This window comes from Temnothorax curvispinosus, unplaced genomic scaffold (genome assembly GCF_003070985.1).
Source record: "Temnothorax curvispinosus isolate PA1 unplaced genomic scaffold, ASM307098v1 QBEX01004747.1, whole genome shotgun sequence".
Classification (NCBI taxonomy): domain Eukaryota; kingdom Metazoa; phylum Arthropoda; class Insecta; order Hymenoptera; family Formicidae; genus Temnothorax; species Temnothorax curvispinosus.
The window spans coordinates 1,102,927-1,126,249 of NW_020214527.1; the positions used below are offsets into that span (position 1 = coordinate 1,102,927).

Below are 23,323 nucleotides of genomic sequence, written 5' to 3' on the forward strand. Positions count from 1 at the left end.
TTATCGCAAGATGCGGAGAGAAACACTTTTCTTAAGTTTATTGTATTAACAAAAGCCGAAGTTATATTTTTGTGTTAATTGGAATATAGATCTTGTAAATTTTAACAATCTGTTGATTTTTTTTGGAGCTATTGGAGCCTACATAATGTAATGTTTCCTGTTTTACAGAGATTGGAAGGACATCGCGCAAAACTCGGCAAGTAACGATTCTTGGTGAGTGATCCTCTTCTTATATAATGTTATTTTTTTTAAGATCAGTGTGTACAATAATTTATGATCAATAACATTATGTGAATAAATGAGGAACAATAAAACTTGCAAAATAATTAAACTTTATAATTAAAAAAAATTGTTGTACTTTAGGCCGATGTAATCTGAAGAATTCGACGTAGGTCTTGCAATTCGAATAATGTTTAGTATATAAGATTCATATAAGATTAAATAGAAAGCATAACTTAGAGTATATTAGTTTAACTTTTAAAGGCTACACCTCAAGGTTGAAGAGTCTCAACCACTTGAGGCTTTTCAAAAATTGATGTTTTTGGACAATTTAATATTAATTATTGACAATTTTTCTATTTCTATTATATTCTTCAGTTTTTCTATCCTCTATTTCATAATTTTTTAAGATTTGGTTGATTATACTTACAATTAGCTTTACACGCGATTAAAGGTCTATATGCGAGGTCCATATATGGACCGTGTAGGTTTTAAAGATTAAAAAATAAAAGTTGAAAACATTTTAAGAAGAACTGTTAGGTACTGTTAGAATTGTCAAATCTTATAACGGAGTGTTCTATGATTTTCAACTTTAGCTAAAAATACAAACAGCTTCTGTTGAAACCGTTCGTAAAACGTGATGTTATTTGCGTTACTGAAAAATCATTCTTCTATTGTCCGCACGCATGGCAGGCACATGGTGGAAACATGAGCGCGACGTCATTCGTTTCTTAGACATTGCCATTTGAAGAACCTGCAAGAGAACACTCTCGGATTTTCAAAATGAGAATCCGAGCCATATTAGCTAATAGGCACGTCAAAAAATTTGACCAGAATAGTCACGGAATATTATGCATATATAAACTTCTATATCTTTTGATTTATAATTGCAGTGTCATTTTAATCTTTAGCGCCCAGTCCGGAATGGGTGTTTAGATAAATAGTCACTGTTGAAACGAAACGAAAGAGCATTAAATAAATTTTTTATAGGCGATTACGTAGTCCGGTGAGATCTAATAGTAAATCAGTCCGAGATGTTTATGAGCGTAAAATAAAACTGAAGAAAAGCGCGGGGAGTCGAAATCTTTCGAAAAAAATGCGTTTTACTGCAGTCCTCTTCGAGGTCCACGAAATGGTCACTTTGACGGGTTTCATCGTCTCGTAATGAAAGAAGAGGAAAAGAAAAAGGAGAGATCGCGCACGTACGATGCAGCGAGTTCTCGGAAATACATGCACGCGCCGTAAAAGTATTCGCTAATTGAGAGAAGAGTGCAGACAGCGTGGCCTTTACGTTGGAATAACTTCATGTTAATTATCGAAATTGTCGGTATATTGCAACATTATTTAACCGTGAGCACCAATTGCGTTTATATGCATAATTCTGCTTGCGAGCTCTCGTGTTTGTCTCCGTGCTATGAAACAGTGCAAGTGCAGACATATGCATACATTTGGACATATACGAAAAGATTGATTGTATTATCAAATGTTTTAAATGTGTAATTTATATATAAATTATATCGATGCTTCTCCTAAATTTTTTTTTAAGTTTATTAGCTTTTTACTGATTGTTTTGTTTGTTACTTATATACTCGTTCTCAGTTTAAAAGTTCAATATGGAAAATATCAAATATGTGTTTCGTTCTAAATCTTTTTATACAATCTCAATATTTTAAAAACTATTTCAAATATAGCTACAAATATCTTGTAGCAAGATATATTGTGATTGCAACACGAATAAAAGTAACTTTACCAAAAAATTTCAAAAAAATAACAGATCTAATGAGGTATTAAGATAGTGAATATCCTCGCGCACAGATACTTCGATATACAGTACCTTCGATTAAAAATCAAATAATCCAACGTATATCTTTCTCATCAATTTTTTTAAATAAAATAAAAAAGAATAATTTTGAATAAACAAAAATAACAGAATAGATTAGTGAAGTGAACAAAATAGATTAATATTTCTTTTTATGAAATCGTTATGCCCGTGTGCAAAAGGTAGTTTTATATCGGAAGTCTATATGAAAAGGCGTGACAAACACGACCCAAACAAATTTGTCAAGGCCATTAGGTATAACGGGGAACCCGTTATAACCAATGTCGCGCTCTGAATAAAGTGCCGCCATCAATTTCAGAAAAATCAGATAGGAAAAGCCGGCAACTCTCGGAAATGCCGATCGCCTTCAACTTCAAACTTACGTCCGCCGAACAAACGAATCGATTTTCAAGCAAAATGATGCCCTTTTTGTAAGTTCTAGGAAAGAACAAGAGAGACCACCACGAAACTCAATGTGTTTCGTCGATTCGAAAGTGACAAATAAATACTAAAACCCAGGACATTTTTTAAGCAGAAATATTTCTGCTTGAATGTCGAATGTTCCTTGGGAATATGCCGGTTTTTTTATTTTATTTTTTTTGACGTGCCGACTATTCGAAGGATAACAATTCTTTGACGGTCTCTTTAACAATCACTTGTCATTATTTTTGGAATCATCAGATCTTTTCACATATTTAACATTTGCAGAAACATCTGTATATTACTGCCATTAGTTCCGAATTTAAATTATTTAAATTTGAAGCTTAATAACTGTATAGTGAACCTTTTTTTTGTACCTTTATTTTTCGAAAAAAATTTATTTAATTATTTTATGGAAAAATAAGAGACAATTTTATATTATAAATCTTTTTCGAATTTTAATTTCTGCAATTAAATATAGGAAATCTGCTTAAAACATTTTTTAAGACATGTCATCTTATATTACTCATTTATTTAGCTATTTAACTTTTTTAGCTTGTGTTTTATTGGCAACAGCGAACGTTATATGTTACATTTCATTTCTTCTTCAATGTACCATCTATAATATTTTATTAAACTCTCAGTGGATAGTAAATATATATTTATTAATCAATTTTGTTAACACAAAATTAGTTATCTTTATATTTATATTATACGAGGGTAAATACAAAATTAAGAGCAATTATTATTTTATTCAAAATATTTGAGCAAAAGCGAAATTAGATCAACTGCAAATCTAAGGAAGCCTCGTGTGTCTATCCCTATCTGCAGTAATAAACCTGCAGTGTTTTGCTTACTTTCAAAGAGTAAGCTACCACTCGCTGTGTGCAGCAGTGTTGAGCAGCATGCTGTGGTAAGATTTCTATACGAATAGAAAATGTGAAATCATAATTGAAATTTATAGAAAAATAGGAATAACTATGTAACATAAAGAAAAGTATATAATGGATAAAAATAGTTTAATGAAGTAATAACGAAATAAAAGAAGTGATGTATTTTTTTTCGCGCGCAATCAATCAAGATTATTTTTTCTCAGAATATAAGAAAACTCATAGAATGCTGAACAGTGTGTTACGAGTGTTGCACAGAGATTACGAATGAAAAGTAATGTAAAGATATTATTGATAGCTTTTGTACTTTTTGAATAAAGAAATAATTTCCTTGTTTTTTTATTTATTCTCGTATAATCATGTATATCGTGTCGTCGTATATACATGAAAAGGTCAATCGTTAAATCTCCAATTCTCCGAATATGAATCCAACGGTGTTCGTATTCATCTACAGCAAGTATTAGTCATATTAAATTACGTCACACCGATCTTTTTTTCTTCTCGTGTTAGCGCGAATGCTGCGAATCGTTTGGCAATAATAACCCCCAGAAAGAGGCATCGGTTCTCGAGGCAAACAAGTGAATGGCATTAACGTGATGTTATCGATATGGCGCGCCATAGAAAATCACTTTTGCTTGAACGACTGACCGTACCTTCGACAAAGCGTGGCCCCGAGTGCGCCCCACTGTGGGTACATGAAAACTATTTCAACATCTCCGTATCGGATATACACTCGTTTCAGATAAAATCCACCCATAAGTGTTTCATCCATTCGCGTCCTGTTATCGGGTAAGAGCAGTCTCAGAGTTTTTCACCGCGAGATGAAATTATAGTTTTATTACAAAGTTCCATCTTCTCCTTTTAAACGCAAAATCGATTTCGATCGCGAGATGGTCGCGACGAGGAATTATTGTTTGTTGATTATTCTTACATATGGCATAAATTCTTCAAAATCATCGATTTTTTAGAGCCATTCCAAAATTCTTAAATTATTTTGTTACCAACAATGCATTTGTTCTGTACGAATGTCCTCTATACGCATGTACGCACGGGAAGACGAATTGATTCGGCAGCTGCGGCAGGGCTTTCCTTCAGCGGACTCGCTGTGTTATTTTCCATGGGGGTTAACAGATTATGAAGATGTCTCCGGATTAAATACGCCGCACCTGTAAGCGATCCATTTTCCCAAACATCCTCGCGACCCGCGGTCCCCTTCCAGGGCGTGACTCTGAAAAACCACCAGCATCCAAACAGTCCGCCGAATCGAAATAGAGGGACAGAGGGGGAGGAGAGAGACTCTTATACACAATCAACTAACTGTATAGACTTATACGGATAGTTTCCGTGCGAGAATCGAGTTTACCTGACTTACAGAGGTCCCTGTTTATAGTTATTTATGGCTGAATATCCCCACCTTTAAAGGAGCCTGGAAATACCTCCCCAAAAGAACTATCTCTCCGTCTTTCTCGTTCCCATTGCTCTATGTCGAACACTGTCAGGCTCGCGATATACTTACTACTAGTATCTCGAGAAGTCTTCGAGAATATTTACACGTGATGAATCTTTCGAAAGCTTCTCGTACAATAGTAATAGACGAGTCTGTGTGACAACACGCATTTTTACAACCAATTTAGAAAATAAATCTTTTTTTGGTGAATAAGACGGCTTGAAGTAAAAAAAATTATTTTATTTTTATTAGTAAGATAAAACGAAGCCGCATTTATGTCAGTCTCTTGTAAAAAGAAGAGAATGAAAGCCAAGTGACACGAAGGATTTATTTCATTACATCCTTTACAACAGAAGCCTTTCAATTGTCACTGTTCCACAGTACTGTAAATTAAAGGGGTAAGGGGTAAGTGTACATGTAATATGCGTGTGCGTGTGTATGTATTGTATTTCGTAAATTATTTCTCATTTCACAACTTTCTAATTCCTGTAAAAATGTAAGAAATATTGTTGGAAAAGACAAACGTAGTGATTTAGGAAACCGTGTGATCAAATGTATTATACAACAATTGTCTAGGACTAACTGATTCTAAGAAGGCAATTGATGAAAATAGCTTTCCAGTATATTAACAATAACATATAAATATATATTTCAGAGATATATATATATAAACAAATATCTAGGATTTGCCATAAATATTTTTGTTCACGAATTTTTAAAAGAAATTCGTAACAATGATACGATTTAATCAGTTTTATTGTATATTTTATCTCTGAAAAATGATGGAAACGTCACCCATAGATATCGTGAATAAAATCTCTACGTGATAAATTATAGTGATCTGAGGTTATTAAATTTATAATACACGATGATATTTTTCTATTTTTTATTCTGTATAGAAATTTATATTACAATTTAAATTGAGAAAAATTGTTTAAGAGTTTATTTGTAAAATTATCTATATATACGCTTGTTGCTGATTTTGTGTACAGCTGCGTTCGAAAGAATACTTTTCAAGGGAGATCTGTATCACTCTATAGACATCACTGTTCAAACGAGATTAGACGAGACATAAAGCGAACTGTATCATAAAGCTAAACGAAAATAAGTACTGACAACAAGCGAACGATAATTGCCCCGATCCGATTATTACACTTCGTGATCGAAGAGATAAAGACCGATTGTCTCGATAAGTGTGCAACATAGGTTCGTCTATGTCCACGACATTCAATATTACGCTCGAAAATGAGAGAAATTGTTCCTTTAATTATAATCGATCGCCGGGGGAGTTATTCACGCGTTCCATCAAAGGCAACCGGTTCCCGCGCGAGTTATATCGCGGTTACCCAGTGAATTATTCCCGAAGCAAAATATATATCGGTGTGAGCCCGCGAGGCGGTATAAGTCTTCGAAAATGATCGCCGAGGTATCCGAGGTATCCGTGGGTCGACGGCGGCCCTGACCGAGTGCTTTCGACGCAGAATCCCGAAAACGAAACGCTTCCGAGATGAGAACGACGAGGATCGTTCGGACCAGGTAAGCATATAACGATCTCTCCGATCCTTCTCCCCATTCTACCGCCCGGAATATAAACTGTTTCTGGGAACCGGGAGTCGTATATCTTGCCGAACGACAATGCCGGAGTCACTCACCCACTCACCTGGCCAGGCCCATCTCGATATAGACGCGCGGACGACGAAATCTGCTCCAGGAAGAGAAGATCGGATTGACGGTTTACTTCTTTTTTTTCAGATAGTTTCACGATCTCTGCCTCCGCCGAGGAAGGTGCGCGGTAAATCTTTTTTTTCCCAGTCTTGTTCCAGTTATAGTATACTGTATCCCCACTTATTTTTTTCATCTCTTTCGACACGCGATCTGCCGTTGCTTTTAATAGCTAGTCGCTAATCGAGATGAAGAAAAGAAAAGATTCGAAACGTACTCCCGGTTACGCAGTCGAGAGCGAGATTCTTTCCATCTTTCTCGATGATCGATGTTACGAGATCTGATGTATTTTTTTTTGTAACGAACATATTTTCGCTGCTTGTGATGTTACCGTTCCAGTATGACCTATCATCCATTACATACAAAGCTTTTAATTGAATTTCTAATTGTTTTTTTATCTTCGCGTTTCGAAGCTGCAATGCGCTCTCATAAGATATTTTATAATCGTTTTGACTTAGCATCGCTCATTCCTACATTGGCGCGCAATCTGTTTCGAAAGAAGTAGATAGATGATTTCTCTCTGACATCACCTAACCATTACACAGAAAGATACAATCGGGCAGTGAGTCATTAAATTGCAAATCTCCCGAGGGGTATACAGGAAGCGGACCCTCGGGCGCAAAGTGCATTCCTCCTTGGTAAACTATCGCGTCATTATTCAAGTACCACCGGTGCGAAATACATATTTTGGTTATCTTCAGCTGACGAGTGTCGGCGAATGAGGTGGCACCGCCATCTCGTTGTCGCGGTATCGCGGGAATGACTGGGCGAACTTCCTGGCATTTTATCTGGTAGTATCTTGTCGCCCGGCATTAGTGTACCAGCCAGTCACCGGGATGACAGATTCTTATCTAGGACCGAGGAGACACGCAGTCTCACCCGTGCCCGTTTCTCGGTCACACCTCCGTTTGGGATCTATGGATCGCATTACTACCGCGAGACCAGCTGCCCCGAGATCCTTCATTCGATTGCACGTTCTCGTTTTTTTGCTCCGGTCCATTTGTAACTAATGCCGAGTGGGAGGACGATCTTCTTTTGGCAGGTAACCAATGGAGCACCGTGATCCTCGCGTCCGCGCGCCGCGGTTTTTATCGCGAGAAAGCCCCGCGATTAAAAACATTTTAAACGTCAGTCGCTGCTTTGCATTCACTAGGGAAATCAGATTGAGGATGTCTCAGGGGCACCACAAGACACCACACCCGCGCCGCGTACGTCGGGAACCGAGGGGAACGCTCTGTAAGCTAATGAGGTTTGTATCGGCCTTCTTTTTGACAAGTCTGTCACTACACATTAATTCGCTGCTCAGAAAACATCCCGTAACGTCGCTTCCGTCCCTTGGATGTTACTAATCCCTTTGCGCTCACGGACCAGGTTATCTCGCGAGCCAACGTCGTTCTTCTGATGCTTCGGGATATCTCGGCGATCTAATGTCGTCCGTCTGTCACTTCGGATGCGAAACATGTATTGTCGATAAGATACAGTTCAGCTTCAGTACTTTTCGATAGAATAGATACATTCGGCATGTGCAGATAAGCGAAATGAAAAAAGTACAAGGTAACACTTTGCAGAAAAAATAAGTGCGAGAAAAATTGCACGTAAATTTTTTAGAATTAATGTTATGAATATTTCCTTTTTTTATATGAAACATTTGAAAATATTTATTATTATTTTTCTATAAACACGGAGAATATGAAGATGGTGATATATCTTTACGTTCGCAATTCACATTACTGATAGATCCCTTTTCAAAGCATAAATTAGCTTGCATAAAACAAGATGCCAAATCGATACTAAACAGGCAATTCGATTGAAGAGTCGTTACAATATTCGTAATACAGGTCACGTTCGCCACGAATTCGATCACAATGATTCGTACGAATCGAGGGAGAAGAGAAGAATGAAAATATGATCGCGCCGCGATCTTAATGATCGCCGAGCCAATCGTACCTTCGATACGCCGAGTAGTCGGCAGCCGGCTGTTTGAATGGAATAATTAGATGATTATCTTTTATTTATCCGCGGCTTTGATCAGCCGCCCTAGCGGCATAAAAGGACGCCATTTGCAATTATCCAAGAGAAGAGGAAGAGCGTATCGTTCGCGGGAATGATACCTCTATTATAATCAAGCTTACCATTACGAACCACCCTCTTTATATTCCGCGACCCTGTCATTCCCGGAAGGGAAATAAGTAAAACTCAATATTTTTCTGTTATTCTTTTTCTTTGCAGCATGCTGCACTAATGCGCTTGTAAGGGTAATATTTAAAAAAAAAATTGGAAGATACCTAGAACTCGATTGTTCGTCAACAACGTGGCAAAGATTAATAATAATATGGAATTTTTTATAGCAAAAATAGGAACACTGCATTAAAATGTTCCTGTAATTGCTTTGTACTATAGAAATCCCATTTTTGCATTAATTGATTAAATTTGCATTAAGCAGACGAAATAATTGACTTTTATCGAGATTATTTATATTTTCGAGATGTGGATCTAATAGTGGAAATTTTACTTTGGCATCCCCAGAGAAATAAACAAATTAAGTCTGGTATTCAACGTATTAAGTTAAAATTGCCTATCATTCTAGAAATTGATTTCATCAAAGAAAACATAGATAATTTTCAATAATTTTACAACAATCAGATTTGTACGTAAAATTTCTATGTACTATGTAAATACATATAAATTATGTACACTTGCGATATAAATGAAAGCCTCTACAAGGCTCTCATAAGTCAAATCGCGTAACAATATGATGACAATTAATTCTATAGTCGAAAGCCAAGCGATCCTTACATCATCAGTTTTGTTGACAGCATGTATATATATTTTTCCGTTCACATTCATTGATCTCGTTGTAAGCAAAAATCTTCCTTTTACATCGAAAATGTCTAAATCAGGAGTCGACCGGCTGCATCGATCCCATTGATCGGATCACGAATCGGCGCTGCGCGAGGATCCATTATGCGGCTGTTAAAACGAGAAATTGAGCAGCTTTTGGTGTAATTTTCTGGAACCCCTAGTGTGGTCTAAACATGAGGAGACAAACTCGTGGAAAAGAGGCCGTGTTGAGTAGGTGGGCCATTGGGTGTTCCCCTATCGATCGAACCACATCCACGAGCGAAAGATGGCGATGTCATCTGTAACGGGAAGAAAAGTCAAGGATATAGAAGGACCGACTCAGATACCTGAGTCGAGAATCATCGTCGTGTGTCCTTTCGTAAAGAGAGGCGCGGAGGACCGGCTACGGGATCGTAACAATGAAATTTGCCAGCGTCGGAAATCGTCATTGTCGATCGGGGTGAAAATCTAGACCAGCCCTTCGAGCCAGTAAGGAACGAATACCACCCAGGATGACGGTCAAAAAATGATCTGCTCGAAATCATTGACCATTTCTGGGAAATCGACCATTAATGGTTTGTGCAAAATGGAAAGCGACTTTCATTTATCGTTGCGTACCTGCCGTGAGTTTTTCGAACACTATGGAGGTGCTATAAACTAGTTCAATTCTCTCTTGGAAAAATATAACTTCCCGGATGGAACGGGATTTCCTGATATAAATCAATATTTATAATTAGGTCTCATTTTATCATGTGTAAAATATAATGTTTAGAAACACACGCACTCGTAATCTATATCTTACGTAATATTTCCATTCATAAACAGGTATAAGTAAGATAGTTGCGGAAAGCGAAATAACAGAGTAATTATTACAGATTATTTTATTTAGCTACTTAGGAAATACACCAATGACGTGGCACAGCTGTGCCACTTGCATTATCTCGAAACTGCAGGCGTTTATGACTCCAATAAATACTTCAAAGGAAGCGTGACCAACAAGAATACCCGCAACTTTCTTGCGAATGATTCTACTCGACATGAGGTAAATCGAAGAAAAATATAACGCAGCTCGCGTGCAATTATGAGCAACTGGCTAAAGAAAGGAAACATATTGGAATAATCATTGTGAAATCGGTGAGGCTGCCGCGTATCGCGGAAATAAAAAATTACCATGACATAGAAAATTTTACCAAAACGATGTCAATGAAATTTTTCTGAGGCTAACACATCTCACTGTACAAGATCGTAAATAGCACTTTTGTGTCCAAATATATATGAACATGTAAGACATGTAAAACAAAAAATCTCAAAAATTTTCGTCAGAAAAAGCTCATAATATTGCTGCAAATTGCAATAGTATGTTGACATTTCTAATAGAAGATAATGTTGAAATTCTCAGAAATAGCCATTAAGAAAAAAGAAAAAAAGAAATTGAAAAAATATAATAGGGTAGCTTACACACATTTTTTATCTGACCAAGCGGCTGTAGATTAGGGTACGAAAACGTAAATCATAGAAGAGGAAATCGCGAAAAAACTATTACTTGCTATAAAAGTTTATGGTTTGACCCTATAGCCGCTAACCATGGCGTATAACAACACGGAGGAAGTGAAACTCTGCCGCTCTTTAGTTCGTTTACGGACAGAAGACGAAGAGAGATTAATCATGAAAAGGAAAGAACCTGGAAGGCTTTCTCCGATTACTATTTTATCGATATTGGTGGTCTGTATTGTTTGGTGGTGCAAGAAACGTGTGAGACAAGGAAATAATACAAAGAATACATAGAATAGAGATATATTAACACAAAAACAGGGAGAAATGCAAACAGAAGCATTTTATGACACTCTGTGTTAGGAATTTATGGGATAATGCAGCTCGCAGATATAATCCTGTTTTTGCTATAATAATTTACAATTTTTTCTATATATTTGTACAAATAAGACAAAAAATGTACGAAGAAAGCATGAATAATGTTCGAGATATGCAGCAACAAAAGCTAAAGCAAAAAAACACTTATTTGTTTCCGTGTGTAATAATAATAACTTGAAAACAGAATTTTACGCGAGAGAGAATGACAGCAGCAAATTTCCCCATGTATCGATTTATTACAATAAAAAAAAATTATTGATTTGCCCACATCATCCTGCGATCGTTATGACATTACGAATTGATTTTTCCCAGCCGCACCTTTGCCGAACCTCAACTTAATCTCGGATCACTGTTTATCGGCACCCTAAAACGCAGAAGACACCGTTATTGCCGATGATTAGAAATTTCACTAGTTGTGACACCTAAGATTCGTTGAACGGCACTTCCACTCAAAGGTAATAATAACGCGGTAACACGATGATCTTCCCTCGGAAATCTCAACAATAAGTACGAAGCGAGGTGAATACGACCTAGGTAAAATTTATGTCGGCTCGGCCGAAAATCGAGTCCGCGAGAACGCTCCGAACGGCACGATACCGGGGATAAGCACCGGTACCTTCACCACAACCATCATCAGCGTCAGTACCACTGGCACGTCGTTGCACCGGCTAAATCATTAGACGCTCGAAAGCACGAGCCCCCCCGTGGTTTCGAGCATTAGTTCATCTGTCTCTGGTTCGCTCCGCAGCCGTTCTCCTTCCCGATGAAGTCTCGAAGTCGCGTCCTTCTTCTTCTCCTTGTCTCCTTTCTTTTTCTCGATCTTCCTCCTCTCGCGCGCAACCTTCTTTCTACAGCACCCTCTCGCTTCTTTCGTTGCCCTACTCGTTTCCTCCTTTCGCTCCATCCTTTTCCGTCCCGTTTCATCATTTTCTCTTTTCCCGTTTGTCATATCTCGCGCTCTCTTCTTCTGCTTCTTCTTCTTCTTCTTCTTCTTCTTCGATGCGTTGCTTCCTTCTCACCGACATCTATGCCACGTTGCCTCCTCCTTGTCTCTGTTATCATATCTCGTCTTTCCTTTGACTGTTCCTTCTCCATTCTCGTTCAGGGGGTTTTGGCCGGTGCGCGCCGCTTAATATATGAATCTCACGCATCGAACCCCACGGCACCGCGGGATACGGCGAACGACATGTGTTTCTCTACTCTCGGAGAGTCTTCTACCCTCTCCACCCGGACCGTCTTTCTTCCTCCGTTCTGTCCCGCACATTTCTGTCGCGCTTCACTTCTTGGTCAAGCCTAGTTGTTTTTATCTCACGGACACCGTTTGGAAAATCGAATGCATAGCAGCGCTGAGTACCGGAGGTGATTGCTCATTGTACGATCAACACTTTGCGATGCGACACAGCAATGTATTCTCTTGATAAACACATTTGAGGCAAGACTCAGTTTAGTTTTCTAATTTGAAGATTGTTTGCCTTTAAATCATTCGTTGTTTGGTGTGAAACGCTTAAGATTGAGTTAAATCATATTTCTCGTGACAAAGATGATTGCAGTTTCGCGGCGGAAAATAGCTTGCAGGGGTAAGACCTTTTAAGTGGCGAGATGCTGCGATATATTCTGCACGGTTGGGAAAGGAAGAAATTGAAGGAACATTTGGCTGGCACGAGCGCAGAGCAGCACGGTGTTTTTCATGGTTGTCAGAGAACAATGAGATCAGTTGGGAAGATGCAATCTTGTGGGATACGAGAAATCCAATTCGGCCGATTTATCTTCTTCTCACCTCTTTTGTGACACACTTATGTTTGTGGGCGAGCCCACCTACCAGCTACGGTACATTTCACGCCCACGGTAAAAATAATCCTGAAAGAAAATATGATCGTACGAAACTTAATTGATAATTAGACCAATCCCTCCAACCCCTACTCGTCGCAAACAACGAGCTCCAGCCTGTTTGTGAAATTAATTTTAATCGTAGGATATACAGATTGCTAATTGACCTTTAAAACTGTAGGTGCAAGGGAATATGTAATGTTGCATTATACCAATCGCAATTTTTATGAAACGTGTATAATGTTAATCGATGATATTTACGATCTGATATTTTACATTATTTTCTAATGGATACTCACGCGACTGAAATGGCACGAGCTCACGTCGCTAACTCTGTTCGGCAGAGGTGCATCCAGATTCATCGCGTATACCATTTATCGCGACACGCGTAATCCCCTTCTCCGCGCTTGCGGAGCCGCGTTAAGCAAACATGGCATTAGGCAGGAAAATGTCAAACGTATTCGCGTCGCGCCGTTGTAACATACATCTGTAACAAATGTGAGGCGATATAAAATAATAAGCCTATTAGTCACACATGGAGGAGGAGGAAAGGGAGAAATTTACGGGGGAAGATCCACCTTCGCATCGCTTAACCCGGGCTAGGCCAGATAGACCAACTTTCTCTCTTTCTCTTCTCTTTTTTCTCCTTATATCCTTTTTCCTCTTTCTTTGCCCCATCTTTCTTTCGGACGTATGTATCATTCTGCTAGTATCTCGCGCGCGTATCGTGCGTGCTGCGTTCGTGTTTCCACGTGTCCACGTGTACACGGCCGATCCCGCGGTATTCACGCAAGGATTTATGGCGCGTCCACTCATTCATAAAAATATTATTCAAATTTAGACTGTCTAGACGGCGCACGATGAGGAATCGGATCGCTACACGGAGGAGGACGGAGGGGCCGCGTTCGGATTCATTGAAATGTTGGGTCGCCGAGAGAGACTCACATCGTCCATACTTATCTCATCTATTAAAATCTTATCAAAATGTTCTTAATTTCCGGTAATACATTTGGTCCGAAAGAAAGATCTATTAGAAACGAAATTGATAGAGAGATTTAGAATTTGCAACTTTAAAATGATAATATCTCCTTTTATACAATGTTAAAGGAAAAATAGCTTTTTAGTTAATCGAAACTTTGAACTTTTTTCTTGCTATTTTGATTACTAGATAGATAAGGTTTATTGCATATCCCCTTAGGGTTTACAAGACGTTTTTGTGGGAAACGTACCCAAATTCTATTTTGATTACTAAATGCTTATATAAAAATATGAAGTACAATAGTTACAAAGAAAAAAATATATTTTGCTTTATATTAACATTTAGGAAAGGTGATGAAAAATACTTATGTTTTAAATTAATAATTGAAGAATAAGATACTCTCGATAGCAAATAAAGAGAAAAAGTTAGGGGATATCTCCTCAAGATTGCTGTACATCGATTAAGGATTACAAAACGAGAAATGACACGCTGAAGAATAACGCCAATACTTTACGAATCTTCGCAAAAAAGGGCTCGATCTGTGGCTCGCGCGTTGTTTTGGAAATTAACCGCAACGATTCGCTCGTTTCTGCTTTTTCAAGCGCCGTGCCACACTGCCACGGTTACCTGGACGGTCGCCGTTGTTCTCTTCGTTTTCTTTCCATGCCACGATTCGTCGCTCCTTCGCACGCGCGGTTGCGGCGACGAGGGCAAGTTATTGGCATCTCCTTTACGACATCGGCTCGATAGGCATTCTCGCCGGGACGTTATACCTCACGCGAAATAATTTATGCACGCGCCGCGAGATACGCGTGATTATTTCACGAGATAAGGGCGTGGGACGCGGAAATTATGAACTGCCGTACAGCCGATCGCAAAACTCCCATCGAGGCGTTCGCCGCATGAATTGATGTATAAAATATTACATATTATTACGGAGGCAACGCCTTTTTCATTTTAATCACGCGTATTAAGTTTCATTAAATTACACGACTACGGTTGCGGATATTTATCTCAATAATAAGTGCCTTTGAATGTCAGAAGCTCGAATATTACTCTTAACGTCGTTCGAGAATGGATAAAGATTCCTCTGTATATCAACGTATGGATACCGTAAGATCATACGGAAATAATCCTCAGCACTTCTTGTTGATTATTCTCAAAGATTTTGCATTCACTTTTGCGCGGGACATTTCTCGCGGCCTTTTGACCGACGCGACGGTATCCCGTTGCACTGCCCACGCTTACATCTTGATTCGCGAGCGTTAGCGCTATAAATAATATGTCCCTACCTCTCTTTCTCACGGAATTTTATCGGCGGCCGGCCATATTATGTGGGGCGAAAATTTAATGGCTAGGCAGGGCGTTACAGCTAACAAAAATGATGGTCGAGCACTAACAGAAAGGTGGATGTCTCACAAAACGTTATTTCACGCATGGTTCTCAAAACACAATGCAAAGCAGCACATTCAACATTTGAAAGCTTTTTAGTTATAGATTTTTTTTGGATTCGAAATCGATTTGCCTACAGAATATTTAAATTATCGATAACTTGTTTGAAGTCGATTAAAAATTGTCGTATTCACTTATTTATATTCGTGGGAAAATTTTTCTTTTGCGGTAAGAAATGTCAAGTGAACGTACGCGTGCGATTTCAAAAAGGAGGGAAATAAAGGAGAGCGTATGCAAGAAGGCGGAACGAAAGGGCGAGCGGAGGAAAGAGAGGCGCACGAGGGATCATGGTGAGCGGGCGTGTGCGATCTCCTGTGTAAAACCCCACGGGTCACTAACTAAACCAATGAGACCGTGCTGGGATTAAATAATTCATGCTGGGAGTGTAATCCGCAAATTTGTTTGGGATTACGAACGCGCCGCATTTGCGCCGCGTGCGGTCAAACAATGACTATCTTTCAACACCATGATCCGTGTGTATTTCGTTTCTTTTTAATATCTCAATTCGATAACGCCGTCCGTACGTTTGCAGCCTCCTCGCAAAAGCGAATTTGTGGCATGTAAAATGTTTACGTCTCAACTTTCGCAACTTATTCTTTCCATATCTGATGCTGAATTATAATACCGTGTAAAGAGACACAATATGCAAACACAATATTCTTGCAATGCAAGTCTTCTTGTTTCGATTAGTTATTAAAAAAGTGTTTAACTGTATTTAATGACAATTCTGTTATAAAGATTTTGAAAATTAGAATGATAATGTTAGAGCAATACTCTTTCTTTAGTTCAGCGTTTTTCTACTATTTCTACTATTTTCACGCGCGATCGAAGAGATTAATCGCGTATTGATGGTGACCATCGAGACAACACGTTGGACTCGTCGGTTCTGCTCGCAGAGACGCTTTAGAAACAAGGCGGGCGCGAAAGGGCGCGGGAATATGCGCACGGGGGGTACGTTGGACGACATACGGGGAACACGATGTCCCACATACTCTCTGTGTGTCCGGTCACCCGTTGCCTGACGTCGGGTGCGACCTCCGTTACTTCTTTGGTGACGTATAAAGGCGAGATGGGGGGTCCTCGGACCCCTTTTACTTTATCCCGGCGGCTCTGGGGATAGAGCAGACGTCCTACACCGGGAGCGGAAACACAAGTGCTAAATGTGTAATGATCGCTAAATGAAACCACCCTGACTCTTCAAACCTGAAATATATATGTACCTTCATTTATATAATATTATCGACGTCCGTTGGGATAATATTACGAGGTATCCCCTGATTATCATTCTGAAACTAAAGAAATTTGAAGAATATGACATATTACAGAACTGAAAAGTCATATAATCGCTTTTTAGCAATATAAAGAGGAATATAATGCTTAACGGATTGTAATAATGTTATGCTTACGTCGACATCAATTATATACGTAATCGTTAAGCTGTTTTGGAGTACGTTACGTTCAGTATTAAAGTCTCTAGTCTCGTATTTTCGTGAAATAGCTCGGGAAACGTGAATGATTTATCTGATAGCTATAAATTCGAATGATTTGAGTGGGCTCTCTCTAAAACGGCGGCATATTTTCTATCCGATCTACCCGGAACAACCAGGTGGCCGCGCACCAGTTGTTTGCGCGCAACCGTACCCGACAAGGCAACGCGAGAAAAAGGAGAAAAAAAGGGAGTAAGGCGAACGAAATCATCGAGTCGGCTGTTAAAATTATAGAGCGAAAACGGGCGTCGCGATGCCTCCCAGGGCGACGTGGTATTCAGTCGCGGGGAACCCCCGCGAAGAACCGCGACAATGGCGCCCACCACGAAAAAAGAGAGAAAGAGAGTCTTCCTTCTTCCCTCGTTTGTTCCCTGCTGCCCCTACCTTAACCCCAGTCACGGGGGGTCCCGTTCGTACGCTACCGGTCATTCGGTTGACATGGACGTTTGTATACGATCGCACGAATTGCGATCTGGCGTGTACGCGCCTAATCATGCGGCAGCGAATTCTGTTGATCTCCTTTCGGGTGTTTCAGAGTCGGTTATACCGCAGTCGTCGCTGAACTTGACTAACTTTTTTTTTGTTTATAGATAAAACTATCACAGGAATAATAGGAATTTGTCAAGTCGCTGAATCGAGAATTTATGGCATATAATCACATTGCTGTTCAATATTCAAGTTTATTAAATAATCTCTGCTTGTTGTATTTATAAATATTCACCGTTAGGACAGTTTTTCGTGGTGATATCGACATTGAATTATTTGTTTATGCCTTGTCGGTCACCATCAGTAGCAACAGTTAAATAAATATCATATTTTTGTGCAACTCACATTATAAATTATATTACTAGTTAAACTACACGTATTACGATGCAATCAGAATTTAAAGAGAATCTCTGTGATAAAATTCTTTGAATTTATATGCCAACTATACGTGAAAAGAATTTAATTACCTTATCGTCTATAACGCTATTTGAAATTGTAAGGTGTTCTTCTTCAGCCTTTATCAATTTCGTCGGCGAACGGTTTCGAACTGACGCTCGCTCTTTCCTTTGGATCGTTAGCGAAATTGCAGAGAGCTGCGCTCAATGTCGGCGCGATCAACGTGGCGCGTTTGGTCACGAGGACCCCCGCGAGCAACCGCGACAATGAGCGCCTCGTTCGCGGGGGGTCCGTCTATCCGTCCTGCTGGATATTCGCTCGACATAGGCACAGGACGCGTACGTGCCACTTCTGACTTCTCTCGTACGTTAGTATCATTGGATCACCGAGCGGAGAAAATGGCCGCTTGCCTCAATATTAACGTCATCTGTACTATTAGAATAATTTATTTCGCAGCGCTGCAAGTTTCGTAGTGCCTTTGTATTATAGATAACGTGACCATCAACATGATCGTGAATTGGGCATTCAGGTTTTCAGGCCACTGAATGTTGGTATTATAAAATTTTACCGAAAGATGACTATTAAAAAGTTTTGTTTGACTTTTAAAAATTTAGCAAGTTAAGTGAAATAAGAGACACATACGAATTAATAAAATATTAACTAAAACGTTTTATATTTGTTTTAATCATCCTTAGAAAGTACACGTTTAGATATAAATGATATAAAGTTATAACAGAAGAAAGAAAGACGAGAGAGAAATAAACGGAAGACAGTACTCTTCGCTTCGGCGCGTTTATCATGGCCGCTATTGAGGCTGCCAATCGACGCGGAAATTAATATGCCAGAGGAACTCTCGTCAGATTCGAGCGGCGAGAGTCCCACCTTTTAGTCTTATACTCTTCGCCGTTCATCGTCGGTACGCGAGAGCTCAAAAGCGCGGAAACGTGCCTTCATTTCCGAAAACCGGCCCCGTCGAGTGGTACTCCGCGCTCGAGTTGTACTCGACTCGAGCCCCCGAGCCTCTGGCACGAGGCCAGATGTTTTCGAGTACTCAGGAACTCTTTCGCGCGTGCTGCACGCACGCGCTTATTCGCGCTTCCTAAAAGCTGTTTCGATTCGCGCCGTGACAATCGCGTTGCGACCCTTCTCAAAACAGGACGAGTAAATAGAGTTCTTGTTATATTTCTGACTTCTGATCGACGAAGTTTGAGCTATTAGTTATCTTGTTACTCCTCTTTCTAATCGCATATCGATTGTCAATTTAGTTATCTTGATAAAATGAAAGCATTATTCGCTGAATGATAAACGGATTATAAGTCCTCATTATAGGTGTCTGTTCTAATAAAACTATGTCTTTTTTTACGTTTTTATTTCTCTTGTGCATTGATTATGAAGATTAATAATAATTTTAAATAATAAAATATTTTTCTTGCGTATTAATCATTAATAGAGACAGTGACCCACTCACCTCAGTGAACGTGTCGGGTTTTTGCTTTAGATTTATACAATACGGCCGGTTTTGGTAAGAATCATTGCGATATTGCCTTCCATCGAATCGATTTATCCGAGGACGATCAAATAAAGAAAGATAAAGAAAGGGAGAGAAAGGGAGAGGGTGTATTCTTATGGCAGCTATATCTAATGTGCGTACGAATTCATCGAGTCGGCCCATTTCCAGCGCGGTGGGTCCAGCAGATCGGGGCACAATGACTTATAAAGCGTCTTCGAGTGAAACTCATCTGCTCGTTCGCCAGGCAACAATGCTGCGATACAATGATACACCTCTTCCCCGAGCAACTCCTCCTTTTTGTCTGCCTCTCTTTGCCGGCGCCGAATGCACGCGGAGAATCGAGCGGTGCGCGATGATATGCGCTCATACTAATGAGGATAACAAAGCGAAATGGCGATTTATGAGAAACGATATCCTTAATTTGAAATATATAGATCAATTATCCGCGCGACAAATATCGGTGTTACTCGCAATAATTAACGATTTATAACGATTTAATAGCAATAATTAATAACAATAATTCTAATATGATTTCTAAAAGTATAGGATGCCATATCTCGAAAGTCTAACTTATTAAACTGTCATAAATTTTTTACAGATACCTTTTTAATATAATTTGTTAGTCACTTTTATACGAAAGAACAAAACAATTTTAATGATCTGAGAAGTATTAATTGAAAGTTGTGCTTTTGATTGTATGTATGTTATATGGTTCAATCGTTTCTCTGTGTGAACAGTTGGACGTTTGAATCGGAGAAAAGAATTAATAAAAAAAATATAATATAAATTTTCCACGAATTTACGAAATGATAAATTCACTTTTTCTTTTGGATATTAAGGCCGAAATACGTCGGGAATAACACAGGATGATAACATCGCGTTCGCCCGTACGCGGCAAATAAAGTGACAATCTATTATTTACGGCATCGTACATCTTTGGTTACTGCCCCAGAAGCGACAACACACTTCTGTGTTCAGATAAGAATTTATTGTTACACCTTGGTTCCTGCAGCTACATATCTTCTACCGTGGAAGGAACACACTTGGGACGCAATAAAGCGAGCCATAAATTCCTCTATGGATTACCCCTTTATATCGATGTTCTTCGCTACGAAACGTAGCTGAGAACATCGAAAACGAGTAAGTGTCCTTTCTGAAAGCAATGCGTAAATTACCTTCATCTCTCGCGTTTCAATTGTTAAACGGACCTCAGACATCTATCAAAGATAATGTAGAACATACATTTTTGTTTCTTCTTTTTTGTTAAAAACCCATGTCAAGCAAGTTCACAATTCTTTAATAAGTAAATAGATGTGTATAACACAAGATAAGTAAATACAGTTAATTTTAATTATCAGGCAGGGTCTTATGCCTAATAATTTTCATAGATTTAATGCATTTTACCTTTTGAACCACGCGTCAATAATTCTTCTCTAATATTCAACCATTCTTTCTCCATTAACTCTCCATTATCTCTCTGTTTACAAAAATGCAGAGAAGGTGTAAAAAGAATGTTAAACTGTGATTATCTTTGTAAAACATTATCTATCTATCTATCTAGGTTGGGAAGGTTTTAAGTTCTACGTCCTTGAGACGCAGGAGGATTTGTTTGCTTAAAATAGCATGGATGGCTTGCGTAATTCAGAAACCTCTGTCTATTACCTAAGCAATCGTAATTTCTTGTCGCGCGGCGATTTTGTCGCCTACCGAAAGAGTATACCGTCTCACTCCGGTTCTTGGAGCGACTGTCGGCGCGAGTTCGTGTTAAAAGGTCCGGGTCCTCCGTTCTTGCGGTGCCAAGTCATGCCTCCCGTGGCGCTTGTTGTCATTGTCAGTACCCGCAATCACGCAATGATCAACGCGTACCTACGCGAGCGGACGGGGGTCGGCGCGATCCTCACCGAATCGATCCTTTTTGATGAACCCACCGGGCGGGATATATCAAAAGGCCTCTAAAGTGTACCGCCGCCGCGATTCCGTCCGTGACGGCGACGCGATGATCGAATCATCACGCGCCAGGACGCGCGCCGAGCGTGACTTCCTGTCGAAATCGTATTTTACGAAATTGAAATAATTGCCGGGAACGACCAGGACATTCGATCGGTGCTGTCCACTTTGAAGAAATCGATCGATTTATTCGCCTATTCGACGACGACATCAACAAGCTGACATGGAAAACGATCTTTCGCACTCTTTTTATACGTATATATTTTCGATTAACGTCTCAATCTGACAAAGATTACGATGTTCTTTTAAGTTAACGGTTCTGAAACATTTCTTTTATTTTATTCGTCATTCAAGAGTCGTATAATAATAATAGCATAAATCATAAGAGATTGTTGTGTTGACTCACGAGAGAGTCAATCAAAAGAAGTAATGTGCTTTATGTTAAACACATAATTAACATTTTCTCTTTCCTAATATCCATTTATATATTCCAATAGATTGATGATATAAGAATAACTGAAGTATTGGATATAAGAAGGTAATTGAAGAAGATAAAGCAATCGTTGTTTAAGAAGAAAGATGTCTTTTTTTGAACGCGCGCTTATAGTCAATCCACTCCATGGATTAATTATTTCTTACAGCAACAATGTATAGTGGCATGAGCTGACGTAATTATACTTGACAAAGGAGCTGAACGGTACAAATGAGAATGCAAAAACGAGAGATCGTGACCCGCGTGTAACCTCCCGGAGACGGCGTCGTTAGTTTCTTCATTCTCGATGATACTACGGCGTACGGGTGAAAGAGCCGGAGACTGTAAAAGTCGATTGTCGAGTTCCCGCCCAGCGGCGCCTCGGCCAATCGGAAGCGCATGCCGTTCCCGGTTGGTTCCTTTTTTTTACTCTTTATCGGTCGTTACACCGAGTAGTTTTCTTGTCTCAACGCCATCTTAGCCGGCCGGACATTATTGTCCGGTCTCATTGATTATTCCTTAGGATTTAAGACGCGGTTATCCTCGTTCTCTTATTTTGGGTGATTTTGGGTGATCCTTTGCTTCGCGGCTTTGCCTCGGATCAGCCGCTTAAATGACAGAACGTAAATGAAACAGATGGAACATTATCCGATTACAGAAAAAATGTGTTCTCCAGATCCTAAAAACCTGCAACTCGAGAAACATTCTCTTCATCCGACCCGATACATGAGAAGTAATATCGATTTAACAAAAGTGCCATTAAAAGAAAAAGAAATCATGGTGTGCAATTATCGAATTATCGCACTGCAATTTAAATACCCGACTTATTAACCAAATTATCCTCATGAGGATATATAACTGCAGTTATACGAGCATGAGTTTCCACCGCATATCACGTTTTTTAATTAAAGCTACAAGGCAACCTGAAAATTAAATGGTCAAGTAAAAAATAACGTTCTCGATGTGATCTCGACATAAACTCCGAAATTCATGCAATTGCGTCCACTTTTTCGCGATTGTCGTTTCAGTTCGTTAAATTTCAACGAAAGTTTTACAATCCAATTGATATATTTAATGTTTTTTTTACTGTAATTTGTTTATCTTATTGTAAGAAAGATTACACTAGCAAAGGCAATATTGCAGAACAGAAAATATGGTTTTAATTTATTGTCTCTATCGTAGTAATATCAGTGGAGTGCGTTTGTTGCTTTTTGATTAATTTCCAGGAGGGCAGCTGATGATTCTAAATTATCACTGATACATTTCATTTCGATTTAGTCATTATCTGTTCCAAGTTTACTTATCTCGATTTATAAATTATCATTTGTCGATTTAGTAATTATATGTTGCCTGTTTATTGCCTGTTTAAAAAATACTTATCCGTTTGATCTATCTGGAAAGAGTATCTTTCGTGATTCTAGAAGACTGTTTTCAGGTATTTTCTCTCGCGGTAACAGACTCCGAACTTTCTGTTTTTCGAATAAAGAAAAACCGAATACAGAATCTACTACTGACGCGTGCATCTTCTCGAACATGCGCG

At 39.1% G+C, this 23,323-nt stretch overlaps 1 long non-coding RNA gene across 1 annotated transcript in view; it reads left to right on the plus strand.

Annotated features, from left to right (window-relative positions):
* Window positions 1-181: 181 nt before the first annotated feature.
* LOC112453874 overlaps window positions 182-23,323 on the plus strand; it is a 58,998-nt gene continuing 35,856 nt past the window's right edge. The window contains exon 1 of the long non-coding RNA XR_003040674.1: window positions 182-213. This is a non-coding gene — a long non-coding RNA (uncharacterized LOC112453874). The remainder of the gene's footprint in view (window positions 214-23,323) is intronic.